The sequence below is a fragment of the Macrotis lagotis genome, chromosome 2 (assembly GCF_037893015.1).
Source record: "Macrotis lagotis isolate mMagLag1 chromosome 2, bilby.v1.9.chrom.fasta, whole genome shotgun sequence".
Classification (NCBI taxonomy): Eukaryota; Metazoa; Chordata; class Mammalia; order Peramelemorphia; family Peramelidae; genus Macrotis; species Macrotis lagotis.
Window position 1 is genome coordinate 246,438,935 of NC_133659.1, and position 19,052 is coordinate 246,457,986.

The following is a 19,052-nucleotide window of genomic DNA, read 5'->3' on the forward strand; positions in this document are numbered from 1 at the left end:
GTGATGCCAAAGAGGTATTATAACAAGCTCATCTGTGTCATTTTAAACATCTTATTACTTTATATAAGTTTATTCAACAAAACAGTGAAATTATCTCCAGAAGGCTTGAACAAAAAGTTCACATTGGGAACTAGAAAGAGGGGTTCCCAAAAACTTTAGTTTTCTCCCATTCAATGCACCAGCATAATGCTCAGTTAGGATACCTCATTGTCTTTTGGAGAGGCAGCTAGAATCTGACTCTAAGAGAATGACATGTGGGATCAGAAGGAGCTGTGGTTACAAAGATATAAGTATCAAATAGTATAGCATGTTAAATGCATCAGTATTGATCTTGGGAATTTCCAATCAGGGCCAAGAACAAAAGAAAAGAAGGCACAAATGGAAAACTCTAGTGAGGATTTTACATAGTTAAGGGGATGGGGAGAGAAGGGATGCAGAAGTGATTCATTCCTCTTGGAATGAGTTAATAAGATGAATCAATTCAACAGAAGTGAATTTACAACAAACTCTATGCTCCTAGAGGGTCATTTGCCAACTACAGGTTGACTGAGTTTTATGTTTCATTAGTTTTTTTAGGTTTTTGTAAGGCAAATGGCTTGACCAAGACAAACCAGCTACATCATTATTAAGTGCCTGACTCCAGGGCTGGTGCCACCTAGCCGGCCCTTATGTTTCATTATTTTTTAAAAGCAACCTTTGACCACAAAGGATTCAAAGAGAAAAGGAAACCATGTGTATAAAAATGTTTATAATAGCCCTTTTGGTAGTGATAAAGCACTGCCAAGGAGTACTCATCAATCAGAGAACAGTGAAATAAATTATGTTATCAGAATAATGAAATATTAATGTGGCATAACAATTATGAAAAGAAGCTTTCAGAGAAACCTGGGAAGATTTATGAATTTTTAGAATGAAATGAAAACCAAGAGAATAATTTATACAAAAACAACAGAGTAGAGAAAAATAAGGAAAGAACGGTTCTGATCAATACAATAAATGACTCCACCTTCCAGGAGAGAAGGGATTTACAATGGAGTCTTAAAACATATTTTGTGGATTCAGCCTATGCTTAACTAGGCATAAATGCTATGAGTTTTCTTTTCTCTTTTCCAATGGGGAAATAAAAGAGAAAAATACATGTTAATTGAAAAACAAAATTTTAAAGTTCACTTAAATTTGCCTTGTTTTGGAAGACTTAGTTAAATAAAGTCAATCCACCAGTTGTCATTTTGTTCAGCTCTAGGTAAAAAAAAAAAAAATGCGCTTTAGTGATCAGCACAGTGGCTTGGCATTTGGGAAGCACCTAATAAGTAAATTGATTTTATGTTCTTGAAAGCACCTCATAATCACAAATTTACCCTTTCCCCTTGTTTGTATAACTTAAATTATGCTCATTTACTGGTCCCTATCTATGAACTGCAAGAAGCTAGCTCCCTCCCACCCCCAGCTCCAGAAATTCTGCCCTCTATTTTTTGGTTTTGGATCATCTAGATGAAACTTTGTTTAACTCCAGGCTCATCTGTAAAAGGAAACAGCACTCATTTATAAAGAGGGAGGCTGCTAACAGCAGCCAGCTACACTTTCTCCCTTCTCCTGGTGAAGGGATGAACAGAAAGCACCTTAGCAGACACCTCAAGAGGCAGGATGAGGACATAGGATGAAGAGGATGAAATAAATGATGCTAGGAACTACTTAAGATACAGTGAAATCAAGTGGTTCTCCCCAAGAGAAATATTTTAAGCAAATGAGAGCAGGAGAAAGAAGGAACCCGTTTTTTGCTTTTCGTTTGAGCTCAGTTTCCAGTTTTCACAGGGACCTTTTGAAGCCCCAGCAGGCTCCTCCCCAAGAGCCAGCCGAAGCACAGGGAAGCAGTAGGAACACAGGGATCGCACAAGGGCCCCAAGGGGCTGGTTGGCCCTTTGTGCATCACTAAGCTAGCAGCCAATCGGCAGAGTGAGGGGCTCATGCTCCCATAGTAGCCGAAGAGGAACCTAGGCAAAGAGGCAAATGCAGGGCAGCTTCACACTGAAGTGGTTAAGGGAGGCAGGGATGGAGGGAGAGGAAAGCTTCAACAACTCCCTCCAGGCCACATTCAAGGTCACAAACAGTCCAGAGTAAGCTAACAGACCCACCTACTGGCCGGCTGGAGAAATTACACTCAGTGAACAAAAACTGTAGCTCCCCTTTTTGGCAAGCTGAAGATATTGCAATCATTGAGCAAATCTTCTAACACACCCTACTGGTCAGCTGGAGATATTACACTCAGTGAGAAAAGTCTCTAGCGCGCCCTAGCGGCGAGCTGGAGCTATTACACTCAGTGAGTGGAGTCTCTAGCACTCCTACTGGCCAACTGAAGATGCTACACTCAGTGAGTAAAGACCAAGGCGCCCCTACTGGTGAGCTGGAGGTATTAAACGAAGTGAGTAAATTCTCTGGCGCCACCTCCTGGCCAATTGGTAAAATTACACTCAGTGAGTGAAGTCTCTACCACCGCGGATTGGCCAGCATAGATATAATATTTTTGTACAATTGAATTAGGAAATTTAAGCCAAATTGGTTATTTCCTCAACCAAATATGCTTGATACACTTATTCTTTTACATAAAATGAAAAAGAGCATAATAACCTCTGCCAAGAAAAAAAGAGGAATAAAAAGGTGAAATAGTAATACACAAATACACATAGATTTTGGAAAAACTATCACATAAGTGTGTAAAATGTAAGGATTTGCACGCAGCTTGATAATAAAGGATATTACTTCCAAATGAGAGTTGAACATGTTATATATATGAAGAGTGTACACACATTTGAATTCTTGTGTTGTGTGTTAAAGGCCCTGCACAGAATGCTGCATTTCTTGGCATTGAACTTGAATTCCCTAGAATATCCATCTCAGAAGCCAAACTCTTCAAAGTGTATGAATACACCTCTCTGTATAAGATGATATCCTAGACAAGTGTGACCTGGTTCAACCTGGCAAACATTAATGAATCATGGTCATATTAAACAAATAATATTGTGCTCCAATAGAAGTAAAAAACTTATGCTAATTTCATTAATTCACAAACCAAAACCGCTTGATACACTAATTCTTTTACAAAAAATGAGGAAGAGCATAATGACCTCTACCAAGCAAAAGAGGAAGAAAAGGGAGGAATAGCAACAGACATAGTTTTGGAGAAATGTAACACATAAGTGTGTGTAAAACTCAAGGATTTGAAGGCATCTTGACAATAAAGGATATTACTTACAAATTAGATATTAAAGTACTAGGAATCATTGAAGACTACTAATTGAAGGAGCTGAATGTGTTTATCTACATGAAAACTGGTCAATGATCAGAAATGTTGTAGTGCGGTTTGAAAGCATCACACAGAATGCTGTGTTTCTTGGCATAGCACTTGATTACTCTAGAATATCCTTCTCAGAAGGCAGACTTTTGAAAGTATTAATTCAGCTCTCTAAATTAAGATTATATGCTAGAGAAGTGTGACAGGGTAGATCGTGGCAAATATTAAGGAATTGTGGTCATATTAAACAAATATTATTATGCTCCAATTGAAGTAAGAAATTTAAGCCAATTAATTTAATTTATCAACCAAACTGCTGGATACACTTATTTGTTTACCTAAAATGAGGAAGAGCATAATAACCTTTACCAAGCAAAACAGGAAGAAAAGGGTGAAATAGCAATACACAGGTTTTGGGAAAAAGTAACACATAAGTGTGTACAATGGAACTATTTGAAAGCAGATTGATAATAAAGGATATGACTTACAAATTAGATATCAAAGTACTGGGAATCCTTAAAGACTACTAACTGAAAGAGTTGAACTTTTTTATCTATATGAAAAGTGGACAATGATTAGAATTGTTGTATTGTGGCTTGAAAGTGCCACACCATATGCTGTGTTTCTTAGCATCACACTTGAATTCTCTAGAATTTCCTTCTCAGAGGTCAAACTAGTCAAAGTATTCATACAGCTCTCTGTATAAGTTGATATCCTAGAGAAGTGCGACAGTGTAGATTGTGGCAAATATTAAGGAATTGAAGAAATTTAAGACAATTTGGTTAATTCATCAACCGAAATTGCATGATACACTTATTCTTTTACATAAAATAAGAAATAGCATAATAGCCTTTATCAAGGAAAGGAGGAACAAAATGGATGAGTAGCAGTACATATAGTTTTGGGAAAAAGTAACACATAAGTCTTTAAAATGCAAGGATTTGAACACAACTTGGCAATAAAGGATTTTACTTACAAATGAGATATCAAAGAAATAGGAATTACTGGAGATTACTAATTGAAGGAGTTGAACATTTATATATATATATATATATATTAAGAGTGTACAAAGATTAGAAATCTTGTATTATGGCTTAAAGTCTCCTCACAGAATGATGGGTTTCTTCTCATCACACTTGTATTCCTTAGAATATCCTTCTCAGAAGCTGAATGCTTCACAGTATTCTTAACCCTCTCTGTATAAGATGATATCCTTAGAGTGGTGAGACTCAGTCCAAAGTACCACCCATTAAGGAATCTTGGTTATATTAAACAAAAACTAATTTGCTCCAATTGAAGTAAGAAATTTAAGCCAGTTTGGTTAATTCATTACCCAAACTGCTTGATACACTTATTCGTTTGCAAAAAATGAGAAAGAGCATAATAACCTTTACCAAGCAAACCAGGAAAAAAAAGAGTAAAATAGCAAGACACATAGTTTTGGAGAAAAGTAACACTTAAGGCTGTAAAATGGAAGGATTTGAAGGCAGATTGATAAAAAAGGATATTACTTACAATTAGACATTAAAGTACTAGGAGTCATTAAAGACTACAAAGTGAAGGAACTGAACCATTTCATCTATATGAAAAATGGACAATGATTAGAATTGTTGTATTGCGGCTTGAAAGTGCCACATAGAATGCTGCATTTCTTAGCATCGCTCTAGAATTCTCTAGAATATCCTTCTCAGTGGCCGAACTCTTCAAAGTATTCATACAGCTCTCTGTATAAGATGATATCCTAGAGAAGTGAGACACAGTAGATCGTGGCAAACATTAAGGAATCGTGGTCATAGTAAACAAATTTTATTGTAATCCAATTGAAGTAAGAAATTTATGCCAATTTAGTTAATTCATCAACCAAAACTATTTGATACACTTATTCTTTTACATAAAATGAGAATGAGCATAATAGCCTTTATCAAGGAAAGGAGGAACAAAATGGATGAGTAGCAGTACATATAGTTTTGGGAAAAAGTAACACATAAGTCTTTAAAATGCAAGGATTTGAACACAACTTTACAATAATGGATATTATTTACAAATGAGATATCAAAGTAATAGGAATCACTGGAGACTACTAATTGAAGGATTTTAACATGTTTATAGATATTAAGAGTGTACAAAGATTAGAAATCTTGTGTTGTGGTTTTAAGTCTCCACACAGAATGCTGCATTTCTTGGGATCACATGTGAATTCCCTAGAATATCCTTCTCAGAAGCCAAACTCTTCAAAGTATTCTTACCTCTCCCTGTACAAGATGATATCCTAGAGAAGTGCAACCCCATCCTACATAGCACACATTAAGGAATTCTGATGATATTAAACAAATACTATTTTGCTCAAATCACAATAAGAAATTTAAGCCAATTTGGTTGATTCATGAAACGAAATCCTTGGTACACTTATTCTTTTACATAAAATGAGAAAGAGCATAATAGCTTTTACCAAGGAAATGAAGAAAAAAATGGACAAGTAGCAGTACCTATAATTTTGGGAAAAAGTAACACATAAGTCTTTAAAATGCAAGGATTTGAACACAACTTGGCAATAATGGATATTACTTACAAATGAGATATCAAAGTAATAGGAATCACTGGAGACTACTAATTGAAAGATTTGAACATGTTTATATATATATATATATATATACATATATATATATATATATTAAGAGTGTACAAGATTAGAAATCTTGTATTTTGGCTTAAAGTCTCTGCACAGAATGATTGGTTTCTTCTCATCACACTTGTATTCCCTAGAATATCCTTCTCAGAAGCTGAACTCTTCACAGTATTCTTACCCCTCTCTGTATAAGATGATATCCTAGAGAAGTGTGACTCAGTCCAAAGTACCACATGTTAAAGAATCTTGGTTATATTAAAGAAAAACTAACTTGCTCCAATTGAAGTAAGACATTTAAGCCAGTTTGGTTAATTCATCAACCAAACTGCTTGATACACTTATTCATTTGCATAAAATGAGAAAGAGCATGATAACTTTTACCAAGCAAACCAGGAAGAAAAGGATGAAATAGCAATACACATAGTTTTGTGAAAAAGTAACACATTAGTGTGTACATTGAAAGGATTTAGGGGCAGCTAGGTGGCATAGTGGATAAAGCACTGGCCCTGGTATCAGGAGTACCTGGGTTCAAATCCAGTCTCAGACACTTAGTGATTACCTAGCTGTGTGGCCTTGGGCAAGCCACTTAGCCCCATTTGCCTTGCAGAAACCTAAAAAAAAGATTGAAAGCATTTGAAAGCAGATTGACATGAAAGGATATTACTTACAAATTAGACATCAAAGTACTAGGAATCATTAAAGAGTACTAAGTGAAGGAGTGGAACGATTTTATCTATAAGAAAAATGGACAATGATTAGAATTGTTGTGTGGCTTGAAAGTGCCACATAGAATGCTGTTTCTTAGCATCGCCGTAGAATTCTCTAGAATATCCTTCTCAGAGGGTGAACTCTTCAAAGTATTCACACAGCTCTCTGTATAAGAGAAGTGAGACACAGTAGATCGTGGCAAACATTAAGGAATCATGGTCATGGTAAACAAATTTTATTGTGCTCCAATTGAAGTAAGAAATTTATGCTAATTTGGTTAATTCCCCAACCAAAACTACTTGATACACTTATTCTTTTACTTAAAATGAGAAAGAGCATAATAGCCTTTACCAAGGAAGTGAAGAATAAAATGGAGAAGTAGCAGTACATATAGTTTTGGGAAAAAGTAATACATAAGTTTTTAAAATGCAAGGATTTGAACACAACTTGACAATAATGGATATTACTTACAAATGAAATATCGAAGTAATAGAAATAACTAGAGACTACTAATTGAAGGAGTTGAACATTTTTATATATATTAAGAGTGTACAAAGATTAGAAATCTTGTATTGTGGCTTTAAGTCTCCACACAGAATACTGCGTTTCTTGGGATCACACGTGGATTCTCTAGAATATCCTTCTCAGAAGCCAAACACCTCAAAGTATTCTTACCTCTCACTGTATAAGATCATATCCTAGAGAAGTGCGACTCAGTCCAAAGTTCCACACGTTAAGGAATCTTGATTATATTAAACAAATACTATTTTGCTCCAATCAAAATAAGAAATTTATGCCAATTTGGTTAATTCACCAACCAAAACTACTTGGTACCCTTATACTTTTATACAAAATGAGAAAGAGCAAAATAGCCTTTACCAAGGAAAAGAGGAACAAAATAGAGGAGTAGCAGTACATATTGTTTTGGGGAAAAGTAACACATAAGTCTTTAAAATGCAAGGATTTGAATACAACTTGACAATAAAGGATACTACTTACAAATGAAATATCAAAGTAATAGAAATTACTGGAGACTACTAATTGAAAGAGTTGAACATTTATATATATATATATGTATATATATATATATATATATATATATATATATATATATATTAAGAGCGTACAAAGATAAGAAATCTTGTATTGCGGCTTAGAGAATGATGGGTTTCTTCTCATCACACTTGTATTCCCTAGAATATCGTTCTCATAAGCTGAACTCTTCATAGTATTCTCATCCCTCTCTGTATAAGGTGATACACTAGAGAAGTGCGACTAGTTCCAAAGTACCACACATTAAGGAATCTTCATTATATTAAAGAAAAACTAATTTCCTCCAATTGAAGTAAGACATTTAAGCCAGATTGGTTAATTCATCAACCGAACTGCTTGATACACTTATTCATTTGCATACAATGAGAAAGAGCATAGTAACCTTTACCAAGCAAAAGAGGAAGAAAAAGAGAGAAGTAGGAATAGCCATAGTTTTGGGAAAATTTAACATATATTTGTGAAAAACACAAGGATTTGAACAAAGCCTGATAGTAAAGGATGTTATTTACAAATTGGACTTCAAAGTATAGTTTTTTTAGCTTTTTGCAAGGCAAATGGGGTCATGTGGCTTGCCCAAGGCCACATAGCTAGATAAGTATTAAGTGTCCGAGACCGATTTGAACCCAGGTACTCCCGATTCCAGGGCCGGTGTTTTATCCACTTCACCAACTAGATATCCCCTGGACTTCAAAGTAGTAGAAATCATTAAATACTACTAACTGAAGGAGTTGGACGTGTTTATCTTTATGATAAGAGGAGAATGATTATCAATGTTGTATTGTGGCTTGAAGGCACCATGCAGAATGCTACATTTCTAAGCATTGCACTTGAATGCTCTAGAATATTCTTCTCAGAAGCTGAACTCTTCAAAGTATTCAAACAACTCTTTGTAAAAGATGACATCCTAGAGAAGTGTGACACAGTACATCTTGGCAAACATTAGGAATCATGGTTGTATTAAACAAATACTATTGTGCTTGAACTGAAGAAAGAAATGTAAGCCAATTTGCTTAATTCGTTAAGGAAACCTGCTTGATACATTTATTCTTTTACAAAAAATGAGAAAGTGCATAATAACCTTTGCCAAGTAAAAGAGGAAGAAAATTGAGAAACAGCAATAAACATAGTTTTGGGAAATACTAACGCATAAGTGTGTAAAATGCAAGGATTTGAATGCAGCTTGATAATAAAGGATATTACTTAGGAATGAGACATCAAAGTACTAGGAATCATTGAAGACTATGAATTGAAGGAGTTGAACATGTTTATCTACATGTTAACTGGTCAAGGTTTAGAACCGTTGTAGTGTGGCTTGAACGCACCACACAGAATGCTTCATTTCTTAGCACAGCACTTGCTTGCTCTAGAATATGCTTCTCTGAAACCGAACTCTACAAAGTATTAATACAGTTCTCTGTACAATATGATATCCTAGAGAAGGGCAACAAGGTAGATCCTGGCAACTATTAAGGAATCGTGGTCATATTAAACAAATATTATTGTGCTCCAATTGAAGTAAGAAATTTAAGTCAATTTGATTAATTGCTCAACCAAACTACTTGATATGCTTATTCATTTACATATGATGAGAAAGAGCATAATAACCTTTACCAAGCAAACCAGGAAGTAAAGGCTGAAATAGCAATACACATAGTTTTGGGAAAAGGTAACACATAAGTGTGTAAAACAGAAGGATTTGAATGCAGATTGATAATAAAGGATATTACTTACAAATTATTTATCCAAGTCCTAGGAATCATTAAAGACTACTAACTGAAGGAGTTGAATGATTTTATCTATATGAAAAGTGGACAATGATTAGAATTTTTGTATTGCGGCTTGAAAGTGCTGCACAGAATGCTGCATCACACCGGAATTCTCTAGAATACCCTTCCCAGAGGCAAAACTCTTCAAAGTCTTCATACAGCTCTCTGTATAAGATGATATCTTAGAGAAGTGAGACATAGTAGATTGTGGCAACATTAAGGAATCGTGGTCATGGTAAACAAATTTTATTGTGTTCCAATTGAAGTAAGAAATTTAGTCCAATTTGTTTAATTCACCAACCAAAACTACTTGATACACTTACTCTTTTATATAAAATGAGAAAGAGCATAATAGCCTTTTCCAAGGAAATGAAGAACAAAATGGAGAAGTAGCAGTACATATAGTTTTGGGGAAAAGTAACACATAAGTCTTCAAAATGCAAGGATTTGCTTTGGGATTTCAGAGCGCGATAATGGTGGTAGGCAAGAACCAAAGGTGGTAAAAAAGGAACCAAGAAGAAAGTGGTTTTTTCATTTTCAAAGAAGGATTGGTATGATGTGAAAGTTCCAGCCATGTTGAACATTCGCAATATCAGCAAGACACTGGTTACAAGAACTCTAGGAACAAACATTGCCTCTGATGGTCTCAAGGGTTGAGTTTTTGAAGGGAGCCTTGCTGATTTGCAGAATGATGAGGTTGCTTTTCTAAAGTTCAAGTTAATTATTGAAGATATACAGGGTAAAAATTGTTTGACAAATTTCCATGGGATGGATCTTACCCGGGACAATATGTGCTTTATCTTTAAAATATGGCAGACCATGATTGAAGCCCATGTTGATTTCAAAACTACCGATGGCTATTTCCTCCACCACTTCTGTGTTGGTTTTACTAAAAAGCACAACAATCAGGTCCATGACACCTCTTATGCCCAGCGCCAACAGGTCCATCAAATTCATAAGAAAATGAGGGAAATCATGAACCCAGAAGTGCAGACAAATGACTTAAAAGAAGTTGTCAACAAACTAATTCCAGACAGTATTGGAAAATACATAGAAAAGTCTTGCCAGTCCATTTACCCTCTCCATGATGTGTTTGTTCAAAAAGTCAAGATGCTCAAAAAGCCTAAATTTCAATTGGGAAAGGTAATGAAGCTGAATGGTGAAGGTGGTGGCTCTGTAAAACCTTCAGGAGATGAAATAGGAACAAAAGTAGAAAGAGCTGATGCTATGAACCACCAGTTAAAGAATGTGTCTAAAATAAGAACTTTTAAATGAGGTAGCACTTTAGAATGAGATTGAGAACTTGAGTTGGATCTGTCTTCATTGGTTGAGAGAATTCGAAGTCTCAAATTGATATCTGAAACTGACTGATAATAGTGCCAAGAAAATGTCAGTCTGAATCCAATAACTTCAAGGAGAATTTCAGCATGCTTAAAGGACCTTCGTGATGTTGCAATCTACCAAATGGTCTCCAGATGGCAATATTTCACTGAATAGTGACTTTCCCAATTCTTTTTCGAAATACACGTGGAAAAGTAGAGGAGTTAATCTCTGATTTCCTATTAGAAGCTTTAGTTTCCTTAGTTGGACCACTAATGGTTATTTAAAATGGTATTACAATGTAATTGATGTGGCTTGTGTTTTGAAAAAAGACAAAGTGCTTACCAAAATGAACATTCAAAACTTTATTCAAGCATTCAAAATATTTAAGAAATTGAGAAAAAAATCTTTTAAGTTCTAAGTAGAAATCAATTAAGACATAGAATAAAAATAAAATGCAAGGATTTGAACACAACTTTACAATAATGGATAGTATTTACAAATGAGATATCAAAGTAATAGGAATCACTGGAGACTACTAATTGAAGGATCTGAATAAGTTTATATATATTAAGAGTGTACAAAGAGTAGAAATCTTGTATTGTGGCTTTAAGTCTCCACACCAAATGCTGCGATTCTTGGCATCACATGTGAATTCCCTAGAATATCCTCAGAAGCCAAATTCTTTAATGTATTCTTACCTCTCTCTGTATAAGATGATATCCTAGAGAAGTGAGACATGGTAGTTCGTGGAAACTATTAAGGAATTGTGGTCATATTAAACAAATATTATTGTGCTCTAATTGAAGTAAGAAATTTAAGTCAATTTGGTTAATTCCTCAACCAAACTTCTTGATACCCATATTCATTTACATATAATGAGAAAGAGCATTATAACCTTTACCAAGCAAACCAGGAAGTAAAAGCTAAAATAGCAATACACATAGTTTTGGGAAAAGGTAACACATAAGTGTGTAAAATGGAAGGATTTGAATGCAGATTGATAATAAAGGATATTACTTACAAATTATTCATTCAAGTCCTAGGAATCATTAAAGACTACTAACTGAAGGAGTTGAATGATTTTATCTATATGAAAAGTGGACAATGATTAGAATTCTTGTATTGTGGCTTGAAAGTGCTGCACAGAATGCTGCTTTTCTTAGCATCACACCGGAATGCTCCAGCATATCCTTCTCAGAGACAAAACTCTTCAAAATATTCATACAGCTCTCTGTATAAGATGATATCCTAGAGAAGTGAGACATAGTAAATCATGTCAAACATTAAGGAATTGTGGTCATGGCAAACAAATTTTATCATGCTCCAAATGAAGTAAGAAATTTAGGCCAATTTGGTTAATTCACCAACCCAAACTACTTGATACACTTATTCTTTTATATAAAATGAGAAAGAGCATAATAGCCTTTCCCAAGGAAATGAAGAACAAAATTGAGAAGTAACAGTACATATAATTTTGGGAAAAAGTAACAAATAAGTCTTTAAAATGCAAGGATTTTCTTTTGGCTTTCAGAGTGGGATCATGGTGGTGGACAAGAATAAATGGCTGACCAAGGGCAGTAAAAAAGGAACCAAGAAGAAAGCGGTTGATCGATTTTCAAAGAAGGATTGGTATGATGTTAAAGCTCCAGCCATGTTGAACATTTGCAATATCAGTAAGACACTGGTTACAAGAACTCAAGGAACAAAAATTGCTTCTGATGGTCTCAAGGGTTGAATTTTCTTAATTTGAATTAAATTTATTTTTATTAAAGATATTATTTAAATTTGATGCAGCCAGGTCCTGTGTGATCCTTACTGTGGCTCCTTGATATTTTAATTTTTTCTTTCTGGCTGCTTGCAGGATTTTCTCTTTTATGTGATAGTTCTGCAATTTGGCCACAACATTCCTTGGTGTTTTCATTTTAGCATCTTTTTCTGGTGGGGATTGATGTACTCGTTCAATAACTACTTTGCCTTCTGATTCCATGATATCAGGGCAATTTTCCATCACTAGATCCTGTAATATTAAGTTCAGGCTTTTTTTCTCTTCAATGTTTTCAGGAAGTCCTATAATTTTCAGGTTGCCCCTCCTCGATCTATTTTCGAGGCCAGTGGTTTTGTTGATGAGGTATTGTACATTTGCTTCTATTTTTTCTATTTTTTGATTTTATTTAACTGACTCTTGCTGTCTCATGGAGTCACCAGTTTCCGTAGACTCCATTAGTTTTTTTTGGGGGGGAGTTTTCTTCATTAACCTTTTGCAACTCCTTTTCCAATTGGTCAATTCTAGTTTTGAAAGAGCTTTCCATTTGACCAATTGAGGTTTTGAGAGAATTAATTTCTTTTTGCATTTGCTCATTTGAGGATCTGAGAGAATTATTCTCATTTTGTAATTGTCCAACTGATGATCTGAGAGATTTATTCTCCTTTTGTGTTTGTCCAATTGTACTTTCTAAGGTTTTGTTTTCTTGTTGCAAGGTATTAATTGTCTCTCCCAATTTTTTAAGCTCCTTCCTTATTTCTTCAAGGAATTCTTTCTGTACTAGAGACCAGATTGTATTCTCCTCAGAGGTTCCAGGTCTCTCTGAGTTGGGGTCTTTCCCTTTCAGGAATTTTTCTATGGATCGACCTTTCTGCTGACCCTTCTTCATTATGCTAAGAACTTGAGTTGGGGGGTGCTGGTTCACGTGGGCTTCAGATTGCAAAAGGCTTTACTGAGTGCAGTTTCTCTGGCTGGCCAGTAGGAGGTGCTGGTTGCCCTCTCTGTAGTGTCTGTGACCTTGGTTGGGAGGCCTTCTACCTTTTCCCGAAGGCAGGAGTTGGAACTATTGAATTCTTTTGCCTTCAAATCAATGGTGGGCTTTACCATGGCCTGAGGTCATTCCTCAGCTGGGCTGGTTCTGCTCACACACCTGGGCCTGAGGCAGAAGTAGTTTTCCTTTGTTTGGGGAGAGGCCTCTGTATGATGGAGTCATGTCCTCAGAGTTTCTCAGACCCAAGGAGCCTAGGGATGGTGTCTGCAGCTCTCCTGCACCAGAACACTTCCCCCAGCCTGGTCCCCAAGCTCCAGGGGGACAGCACCAACACCAGCACCTCTGCTTCCCCACAGACCCAAGCCCCTTTCATCCAACCCCACTGCTGATCCAGCAGGTCTGGCTCTCGGGCCCTCAGACTCCCGGTTCAAATTCAGCTGTTAGTCTGGCTGATTCGGGGCTGATCCTCCCTCGGAGCCCAGACTCACCCACCCGGATTCCTTCAAGGCTGCTGTGGAGACAAATGCTGAGGTAGATGTACTTTCCCCTTGTTTTTCTTTCTGGGTTTTGTGGATCAGATTTCTTTTAAGAGGCTTGTTTCATGTGATAGATGGGGAAGAGATCAGGAGACTTTAGAACTGTGCCTGTCTTCTCTCCACCATCTTGGCTGGACGTCCTCAAGGGTCGAGTTTTTGAAGTGAGCCTTGCTGATTTGCAGAATGATGAGGTTGCTTTTCTAAAGTTCAAGTTAATTACTGAAGATGTTCAGGGTAAAAATTGTTTGAGAAATTTCCATGGGATGGATCTTACCCAGGACAATATGTGCTCTATGGTCAAAAAGTGGCAGACCATGATTGAAGCCCATGTTGATTTCAAAACTCCCGATGGCTACTTGCTCCACCACTTTTGTGTTGGTTTTACTAAAAAGCACAACAACCAGATCCGTGACACCTCTTATGCCCAGCACCAACAGGTCCATCAAATTCATAAGAAAATGATGGAAATTATGACCCAAGAAGTGCAGGCAAATGACTTGAAAGAAGTTGTCAACAAACTAATTCCAGACATTACTGGAAAAGACAGAAAAGGCTTGCCATTTACCCTCTCCATGATGTGTTTGTTTGAAAAGTCAAGATGCTCAAGAAGCCCAAATTTGAATTGGGAAAGCTAATGGAGCTGCATGGTGAAGGTGGTGGCTCTGTAAAGCCTTCAGGAGATGAAATAGGAACAAAAGTAGAAAGGGCTGATGGCTATGAACCACCAGTTCAAGAATGTGTCTAAAATAAGAACTTTTAAATGAGGTAGCACTTTAGAATGAGATTGAGAACTTGAGTTGGATCTGTCTTCGTTGGTTGAGAGAATTCGAAGTCTCCAGTTGATATCTGAAACTGACTGATAATAGTGCCAAGAAAATGTCAGTCTGAATCCAATAACTTCAAGGAGAATTTCAGCATACTTAAAGGACCTTTGTGCTGTTGCAATCTACCAAATGGTCTCCAGATGGCAATATTGCATTGAATTAGTGACTTTCCCAATTCTTTTTCGAAATACACGTGGAAAAGTAGAGGAGTTAATCTCTGATTTCCTATTAGAAGCTTTAGTTTACTTAGTTGGACCACAAATGTTTATTTAAAATGGTATTGCAATGTAATTGATGTGGCTTCTGTTTTGAAAAATCACAAAGTGCTTACCAAAATGAACATTCAAAACTTTATTCAAGCATTCAAAATATTTAAGAAATTGAGAAAAAATCTTTTAAGTTCTAAGTAGAAATCAATTAAGACATAGAATAAAAATAAAATGCAAGGATTTGAACACAACTTTACAATAATGGATATTATTTACAAATGAGATATTGAAGTAATAGGAATCACTGGAGACTACTAATTGAAGGAGTTGAACATGTTTATATATATTAAGAGTGTACAATGAGTAGAAATCTTGTATTGTGGCATTAAGTCTCCGCAAAGAATGCTGCATTTCTTGGCATCACACGTGAATTCCCTCAGAAGCTAAACTCTTCAAAGTATTCTTACCTCTCTCTGTATAAGATGATATCCTAGTTAAGTGCGACCCCATCCTACATAGCACACATTAAGGAATCATGGTTATATTAAACAAATACTATTTTGATCCAATCGAAATAAGAAATTTAAGCCAATTTGGTTAAATCATGAACTGAAATCCTTGGTACACTTACTCTTTTACATAAAATGAGAAAGAGCATAATAACCTTTACCAAGCAAAAGAGGAAGAAAAGAGAGAAGTAGGAATAGCCATAGTTTTTGGAAAATATAACACATTAATTGTGTAAAACACAAGGATTTTAGCAAAGCTTGATAGTAAAGGATATTATATACAAATTGGACTTCAAAGTATAGTTTATTTAGGTTTTTGAAAGGCAAATGGGGTTAAGTGGCTTGCCCAAGGCCACATAGCTAGATAATTATTAAGTGTCTGAGACCGGATTAGGTACTCCTGACTCCAGGGCCAGTGTTTTATCCACTTCACCTAGCCACACCCTGGACTTCAAACTGGTAGGAATCATTCAACACTACTAATTGAAGGAGTTGGACGTGTTTATCTATATGATAAGGGGAGAATGATTATCAATGTTGTATTGGGGCTTGAAGGCACCACACAGAATGCTGCATTTCTAAGCATTGTACTTGAATTCTCTAGAATATTCTTCTCAGAAGCTGAACTCTTCAAAGTATCCAAAAAACTCTGTAAAAGATGACATCCTAGAGAAGTGTGACACAGTATATCTTGGCAAACATTAGGAATGCTGTTTATGTTAAAGAAATACTATTGTGCCCCAATTGAAGAAAGAAATGTAAGCCAATTTGGTTAATTCATCAAACAAAACTGGATGATATAGTTGTCTTTTACACAAAATAAGAAAGCGTATAATAACCTTCGTGCAGCAAAGGAGGAACAAAAGGGAGAAATCATAAAACACATAGCTTTAGAAAAAACTTACCCGTAATTTTGTAAAACCAGGGATTTGAATGCAGCTTGAGAATAAATGTCATTACTTCCCAATTAGACATAAAAGTACTAGGAATCAATGAAGGCTAATAATTGAAAAAATTGAACGTGTTTATCTATATGAAAATTGCACAATGATTAGAACTGTTGTGTTGTGGCTAGAAGGCACCACATAGAGTGTTGCATTTCTTAGAATCCCTCTTGTGTTCTCTAGAATATCATTCTCAGAAGTCCAGCTCTTCAAAGTGTTCATAAAACTCTCCCTATAAGATGATATCCTAGAGAAGTGTGACACTGTTGATCATTGGCAAACATTAAGGAATCCTGTTTTTGTCAAAAGAAATACTATTGTGCTGCAATTGAAGAAACAAATTTAAGCCAATTTGGTTAATTCATCAAACAAAACTGAATGATACACCTATTCTTTTACAAATAATGAGATGTAGCATAGTACACTTTGCCAAGCAAAAGGGGAAGAAAAGCGAGAAATAGCAATAAACTTAGATATGGGAAAACTAACACATAACTGTGTAAAACAGAAGGATTTGTACATAGCTTGAGAATAAAGGATATTACTTGTAGATTTGTCATCAAAGTACTAGGAATCATTGAAGACTACTAATTGAAAGAGTTGAACTTGTTTATCTATGTGAAAAGGGCACAATGATTAGAACTGTTGTATTGTGTCTAGAAGGCACCACACAGAGTGCTGCATTTTGTAGAATCCTACTTGTATTCTCTAGAATATCATTCTCAGAAGACCAACTCTTCAAAGTATTCATACAACTCTCTGTACAAGATGATATTCTACAGACGTGAGACACATTAGATAATGGCAAACATTAAGGAATCATATTTATGTTAAAGAAATATTATTGTGCCCCATCTGAAGAATGAAATGTAAGCCAATTTGGTTAATTCATCAAACAAAACTGGATGATACAGTTGTTCCTTTACATAAAATGAGAAAGACCATAATAACTTTTGTGAAGCAAAATAGGAAGAAATGGGAGAATTCACAAAACACATAGCTTTAGGAAAAACTTACAAGTAAATCTGTAAGATGCAGGGATTTGAACACAGCTTGAGAATAAATGATATTACTTGTCAATTAGACTTCAAAGTACTAGGAATCATTGAAGACCAATAATTGAAGGACTTGAACGTGTTTATCTATAGGAAAAGTGGACAATGATTAGAATTGTGGTATTGTGGCAAGAAGGCACAACACAGAGTGCTGCATTTGTTAAAATCCCACTTGTATTCTCTACAAAATCATTCACAGAAACCGAACTTTTCACTGTATTCATACAGCTCTCCGTATAAGATGATATTCTACAGAAGTACGACACGTTATATAATGGCAAACAATAAGGAAAACTATTTATGTTATACAAATACTATTGTGCCCCAACTGAAGAAAGAAATGTAAGCCAATGTGGTTAATTTATCAAACAAAACTGGATGATATACTTATTCTTTTACATATAATGAGAAAGAACATAATAACCTTTGCCAAGCCAAATAGGAAGAAAAGGAAGAAATAGCAATGCACGTAGCTTGTGGGAAAACTAACACATAAGTGTGTAAAAATGCAAGGATTTGAACAAAGATTGAGACTAAAGGATTTTACTTGTAAATTAGGCATGAAAGTACTAGGAATCATTGAAGACTACTCACTGAAGGAGTTGTACGTGTTTATCTATATGAAAACTGTACAATGATTAGAACTGTTGTGTTGTGGCTAGAAGGCACCACATAGAGTGCTGCATTTCTTAGAATTCCACTTGTATTCTCTAGAATATAATTCTCCGAAGCCCAACTCATTAAAGTATTCATACAACTTTCACTATAAGATGATATTCTACAGAAGTGCAACACAGTAAGTCATGGAAAACATTAAGGAATCCTATTTATGTTAAACAAATACTATGTTGCTCCTAATGAAGAAGCAAATGTAAGCCAATTTGGATAATGCATCAACCAGTAATAGATGATACACTTATTCATTTACATAAAATGAGAAAGGGAATAATAACCATTGCCAAGGAAAAGAGGAAGTAAAGGTAGGAATAGCAATACACATAGCTTTGGGAAAAACTAACGCATAAGTTTGTAAATTGCAAGGATTTTAATGCAGCTTGAGAATAAAGGATATTACTATGAAATTATATATCAAGTGACTAGGAATCATTGAAGACTATTAACTGAAGGAGTTGAAAGTTTTTATCTATATGAAAATGGATAATCATTAGAACTGTTGTATTGTGGCTAGAAGGCACCACACAGAGTGCTGCATTTCTTGGAATCCCTCTTGTGTTTTCTAGAATATCATTCTCAGTACTCCAGCTCTTCAAAGTTTTCATACAACTCTCTGTATCAGATGATATACTACAGAAGCTCCACACATTAGATAATGGCAAACAATAAGGAATCCTGTTTATGTTAAACAAATACTATTTTGCCCCAACTGAAGAAAGAAATGTAAGCCAATATGGTTAATTTATCAAACAAAACTGGATGATACACTTATTCTTTTACAT

At 35.5% G+C, this 19,052-nt stretch overlaps 2 pseudogenes; both read left to right on the top strand.

Moving 5' to 3' along the window:
• The first annotated feature begins 10,210 nt into the window (after window positions 1-10,210).
• LOC141511550 (small ribosomal subunit protein eS1-like) lies at window positions 10,211-10,698 on the top strand (annotated as a pseudogene).
• Window positions 10,699-12,305: 1,607 nt separating this feature from the next.
• On the top strand, window positions 12,306-14,799 carry LOC141511551 (small ribosomal subunit protein eS1-like; annotated as a pseudogene).
• The last annotated feature ends 4,253 nt before the right edge of the window (window positions 14,800-19,052 follow it).